Source organism: Mustelus asterias, unplaced genomic scaffold (genome assembly GCF_964213995.1).
Source record: "Mustelus asterias unplaced genomic scaffold, sMusAst1.hap1.1 HAP1_SCAFFOLD_193, whole genome shotgun sequence".
Taxonomy (NCBI): domain Eukaryota; kingdom Metazoa; phylum Chordata; class Chondrichthyes; order Carcharhiniformes; family Triakidae; genus Mustelus; species Mustelus asterias.
In genome coordinates, this window is record NW_027590186.1 from 259,433 (window position 1) to 265,991 (window position 6,559).

Below are 6,559 nucleotides of genomic sequence, written 5' to 3' on the forward strand. Positions count from 1 at the left end.
TGGAGGGAATTCCAGGATTTTAAACCAGCGACTGTGAAGGAATGGCAGTTTTCTTTCCATATCAGGATGGTGTGTGGGTCCGAGTGGAACTTTCAGGTGGTGGTGTTTGCAGGTACCTGCTGCCCTTGTCATTTAGGATGGAAGTGGTCGTGGGTTTGGAAGGTGCTGTCTGAGGATCTTTGGTGAATTGCTGCAGTGCATCTTGTAGATAGTACAGACTGCTGCTACTGAGCGTCGGTGGTGGAGGGAGTGGATGTTTGCAGATGTGGAGTGTTCTTTTCTTTGGTAGCCATTTGTAAGATGCTGTCACAAAATAAAATGTGGGCTGTCACAACTCAGACAGATGTCTGTTTATGAGATTATGAGGGTGGCACGGTGGTTAGCACTGCTGCCTGAAAGCTCCAGGGATCTGGGTTCGACTCCCAGCGTGGGTCACTGTCTGTGTAGAGTTTGCACGTTCTCCCCGTGTCTGCATGGGTTTCCTCCGGGTGCTCTGGTTTCCTCCCACTGACTGAAAGACGAGCTGGTTAGGTGCATTGACGGTGCTAAATTGCCCCATAGTGTCCGGGGATGCATAGTTTAGAGGGATTAATGGGGTAAATTAGTGGGGATAGGGCCTGGGTGGGGATTGTGGTCAGTGCAGACTTGCTGGGCCGAATGCACTGTAAGGATTCTGTCATTCTATATCCAACATGAACATCGCAGAATAACGGATGATCTGAATTGAAACATTTATCAGAGCTGTTTCTCCTGCCATATCCTGTGGAACAAAAGAAAAAGTTGGCACGCATTGCTCAGATGGTCAATCGGAAATCTCAATGCAAATCATTGAACTTTTGTGTTTCTCCAAAAAATATGTTTTATTTCATCATTGGTGATTCTTTCTTTCTGCGTGAGGGATTTTACTTCACCAGACTGACCTCTATGGAAAATGGACTTCACATCATGATTGTGTCTGTCAATGAAACCAAAGGATTGGAGCACTGACCTGCAGGGGCGTGAGGGGGGTGGGGGACGGGGAGGCAAATCTGTACAAGTTCTACATTTACCTGTGTTTCAAGATTCCATATTTGATCTGCGGCACGGTGGTACAGTGGTTAGCACTGCTGCCTCACAGAGCCAGGGACCCGGGTTCAATTCCAACTTCGGGTCTCTGCCTGTGTGGAGTCTGCACCTTCTCCCCGTGTCTGCATGGATTTCCTCCGGGTAATCCAGCTTCCTCCTACACTGCAAATATATGAAGGTTAGACGAATTGGCCAAACTGAATTGCCCCTTAGTGTCAAGAGACTAGCTCGGGTAAATGCATGGGGTTATGGGGATAGGGCCTGGGTGGGATTATGGTCGGTGCAGATTCGATGGATCCAACGGTCTCCTTCTGCACTGTGGAATGAATGATTCCGTGAATGCTGTTCACATATTTGCTCCCTAAATTAAGATCAAACTCTCAAAACAATCAGAATTTAATTTAATCGACAATTTTGATTCTCCACTTTGCAATTTTAACACTTACATAAAATCAATGAATGGTGATCTGGTAGAGTAAAGGGATTTGTATTTATACATTAATAATATTTCAATTCCAAACTCCATGACCTGGGGCTCGACTCCTCCCTCTGAAACGGGATCCCAGACTTCCTAACCCACAGACCACAATTGGTAAGGATAGGTAACAACACATCCTCGACAATCATCCTCAATACCGGTGCCCACAAGGCTGTGTCCTCAGCCCTTATTCTCCTTATAACTTATAACTTTGCGGCCAAACTCCCCTCGAACTTGGTTTTCAGATTTGCTGATGACGAGACAGAGTGCAGGAATGAGACAGAGAACCTGGTGAACTGGTCCGATGAAAATAATCTTTCCCTCAATGTCCGTCGAACGAAGGAGATAGTCATCGACTTCAGGAAGCGTAGTGGAGGACATGCCTCTGTCACGATCAATGGAAATGAAGTGGAAATGGTCGAAAGCTTCAGGTTTCTAGTTGTCCAGGTCACCAACAACCTACCCTGGACCCCCATGCCGACACTTCAGTTAAGGAAGCCCCAACTCCCTCACTTTCTCTGGAGGCTAAGGAAATTTGCCATGTCTGCGACGGCTCTCACCAACGTTTACAGATGCATCATAGAAAGCGTTTTTTCTGGTTGTATCACAGCTTGGCATGGCTCTTGCTCCGCCCAAGACCGCAAGAAACTACAAAGGGTCGGGAACGGAGCCCAGTCCATCACACCAACCAGCCATCCATCAATTGACTCTGTCTAAACTTCCTGCTTCCATAGCAAAGCAACCAGCATAATCAAGGACCCGACACATCCTCGACATATTCTCTTCCACTTTCTTCCATCGGGAAAAAGATACAAAGGTCTGTGGTCATGTACGAACCAACTCAAGAGCAGCTTCATCCATTGAGTGAGGGAGTGCTGCTCGGGCTGCAGTGGAGAGTGACAGTTGGTGTCTCAGTGAGGGAATGCTGCTCGGGCTGCAGTGGAGAGTGACAGTTGGTGTCTCACTGTGGGAGTGGTGCTCGGGCTGCAGTGGAGAGTGACAGTTGGTGTCTCAGTGAGGGAGTGCTGCTCGGGCTGCAGTAGAGTGTGACAGTTGGTGTCTCAGTGAGGGAGTGTTGCTCGGGCTGCAGTAGAGTGTGACAGTTGGTGTCTCAGTGAGGGAGTGTTGCTCGGGCTGCAGTGGAGAGTGACAGTTGGTGTCTCACTGAGGGAGTGTTGCTCGGGCTGCAGTGGAGAGTGACAGTTGGGGAAGTGTGGGGAAGTTTTTTGTTTTCTTTTTTTCTTGCTGGTAATGGCTTCAGGGATGGCAGTTCAGGCAGTATGCTGCATCTCCTGTGGGATGTATGTGGTGAGGAAATCCAGTAGTGTTTCAGGAGATTTTAGTTGTAAGAAGTGCATTAGATTGCAGCTTCTGGAGGAGCGTGTAAAGGAGCTGGAGGGGGAGGTAGAGGAACTCCGCATAATTCGGGAGGCGGAGGTGGAAGTTGATAGGAGTTATAGAGAAATAGTAACTCCTAGAAATGAGGCTTGGGTCAATGCCAGGAGGAGGGGTAAGAAGCAATCGGGAAGACAATCCCCTGGGGCGGTTCCCCTCCATAATAGGTTTTCGGTGCTGGAGGCTACAGTTGAGGAGGAATCAACTGAGCATAGAGAGCAGATCTCTGGGGGTGAGCCGAGTGAGAAAGCTCAGGTGGTTAGGGGCTGTAAAAGACTGGGCCTTGTGATTGGGGACTCCACAATTAAGGAGACAGATAGGAGGGTCGGAACTAAAGGTAGGGACTCAGGGTTGGTGTGTTGCCTACCAGGGGCTGGGGTCCGGGATGTGTCTGACAGGGTATTCAGGACTCTTAGGGGGGAGGGAGATAAACCACAAGTTATTGTACATGTGGGGACACACGACATAGGGAGGATAGGGGAAGGGGATATTAGGCAGGGATTTATGGAGTTGGGGTGGAAACTAAAGGCCAAGACTGACAGAGTGGTTATCTCTGGACTCTTGCCTGTACCACGGGATAGTTTAGAGAGGAATAGGGAGAGGGAAGGTTTGAATTCATGGCTGAGGGGATGGTGCAGGAGGGAGGGGTTCAGGTACTTAAGCAATTGGGGCTCGTACTGGGGAAGGTGTGACCTCTATGAGAAGGATGGTCTACACCTTAATCAGAAGGGGACCAATATCCTGGGGGGTAAATTTGCTAAGGCCATGCAGGGAGGTTTAAACTGATTCGGCGGGGGGGGAGGGATCCTGAGTAGTGGGGCTGAAAGTGAGGGATGCATGGATGGGGACTGCAATGCACGGCATTGCAGAGGTGGGGTGGAGCAGGGTTTGAAATGTGTATACTTCAATGCCAGGAGTATTCGCAATAAAGTGGGTGAACTTGCAGCGTGGATCAGTACCTGGGACTTCGATGTTGTGGCTATTTCAGAGACATGGATAGAGCAGGGGCAGGAATGGATGCTGCAGGTCCCGGGGTTCAAATGTTTTAGTCGAAGTAGGGAAGGAGGTAGAAGAGGGGGAGGGGTAGCATTATTGGTCAGAGATTGTATCACAGTGTCAGAGAGGAGGTTTGATGAGGACTTATCTGTTGAGGTAGTATGGGCGGAGATTAGAAATAGGAGAGGAGAGGTCACCCTGTTGGGAGTCTTTTATAGACCTCCTAAAAGTTCTAGAGAGGTTGAGGAAAGGATTGCGGAGTCAATCCTGCTTAGGAGTGAAAGTAATAGGGCAATTGTTATGGGGGATTTTAACTTGACTAATATTGACTGGAATTGTTATAGCTCTAGCTCGTTAGAGGGGTCAGTTTTTGTTCAAAGCGTGCAGGAAGGTTTTTTGACTCAGTATGTAGACAGGCCAACTAGAGGTGAGGCTATATTGGATCTGGTGCTGGGAAATGAGCCAGACCAGGTGCTAGACTTGGAAGTTGGTGTGCATTTTGGTGATAGTGACCACAATTCGGTTACGTTCACCTTAGTGATGGAAAGGGATAGGCATGAACCTCGGGCCAATGGTTTTAGGTGGGGGAAGGGTAATTATGAGGCTATTAGGAGAGAATTAGGAAACATAGGTTGGACTAGGAGATTACAGGGACTGGGAACGTCCGACATGTGGAGTTTTTTCAAGGAGCAGCTACTGCGAGTCTGTGATAGGTATGTCCCTGTCAGGCAAGGAGGAATTGGTAGGGCTAGGGAACCGTGGTGCACCAAAAAAGTTTCTTTGTTGGTTAAAAAGAAAAAGGAGGCCTATGTTCGGATGAGACGTGAGCACTCGGGTAGTGCACTAGAAAGCTTTAGATTGGCTAAGAGGGAGTTGAAGAGCGAGCTTAGAAGGGCTAAAAGGGGACATGAGAAGACTTTGGCGGATAGGGTTAAAGAGAATCCTAAGGCGTTCTATAGGTATGTCAAGAACAGAAGGTTGGTTAGGGCAAGTTTAGGGCCAGTTATAGATGGCAGAGGGAAGTTATGTGTGGAACCGGAGGAGATTGGTGAAGCATTGAACCAATATTTCTCTTCGGTGTTCACGCAAGGGGACATGAATATAGCTGAGGAGGACACTGGGTTGCAAGGGAGTAGAATAGACAGTATTACAGTTGATAAGGAGGATGTGCAGGATATTCTGGAGGGTCTGAAAATAGATAAATCCCCTGGTCCGGATGGGATTTATCCAAGGATTCTCTGGGAGGCAAGAGAAGTGATTGCAGAGCCTCTGGCTCTGATCTTCAGGTCGTCGTTGGCCTCTGGTATAGTACCAGAAGATTGGAGGTTAGCGAATGTTGTCCCATTGTTTAAGAAGGGGAACAGAGACTTCCCCGGGAATTATAGACCGGTGAGTCTCACTTCTGTTGTCGGCAAGATGTTGGAAAAAATTATAAGGGATAGGATTTATAGTTATTTGGAGAGTAATGAATTGATAGGTGATAGTCAGCATGGTTTTGTGGCAGGTAGGTCGTGCCTTACTAACCTTATTGAGTTTTTTGAGAAAGTGACCAAGGAGGTGGATGGGGGCAAGGCAGTGGACGTGGTATATATGGATTTTAGTAAGGCGTTTGATAAGGTTCACCATGGTAGGCTTCTGCAGAAAATGCAGATGTATGGGATTGGGGGTGATCTAGGAAATTGGATCAGGAATTGGCTAGCGGATAGGAAACAGAGGGTGGTGGTTGATAGTAAATATTCATCATGGAGTGCGGTTACAAGTGGTGTACCTCAGGGATCTGTTTTGGGGCCACTGCTGTTTGTAATATTTATTAATGATCTGGATGAGGGTATAGTTGGGTGGATTAGCAAATTTGCTGATGACACCAAAGTCGGTGGTGTGGTAGACAGTGAGGAAGGGTGTCGTAGTTTGCAGGAAGACTTAGACAGGTTGCAAAGTTGGGCCGAGAGGTGGCGGATGGAGTTTAATGCGGAGAAGTGTGAGGTAATTCACTTTGGTAGGAATAACAGATGTGTTGAGTATAGGGCTAACGGGAGGACTTTGAATAGTGTGGAGGAGCAGAGGGATCTAGGTGTATGTGTGCATAGATCCCTGAAAGTTGGGAATCAAGTAGATAAGGTTGTTAAGAAGGCATATGGTGTCTTGGCGTTTATTGGTAGGGGGATTGAATTTAGGAGTCGTAGCGTTATGTTGCAACTGTACACAACTCTGGTGCGGCCGCACTTGGAGTACTGTGTGCAGTTCTGGTCCCCACATTACAGGAAGGATGTGGAGGCTTTGGAGAGGGTGCAGAGGAGGTTTACCAGGATGTTGCCTGGTATGGAGGGGAGATCCTATGAGGAGAGGCTGAGGGATTTGGGATTGTTTTCGCTGGAAAGGCGGCGGCTAAGAGGGGATCTTATTGAAACATATAAGATGATTAGAGGTTTAGATAGGGTGGATAGTGATAGCCTTTTTCCTCTGATGGAGAAATCCAGCACGAGGGGGCATGGCTTTAAATTGAGGGGGGGTAGTTATAGAACCGATGTCAGGGGTAGGTTCTTTACCCAGAGGGTGGTGAGGGATTGGAATGCCCTGCCAGCATCAGTAGTAAATGCGCCTAGTTTGGGGGCGTTTAAGAGATCC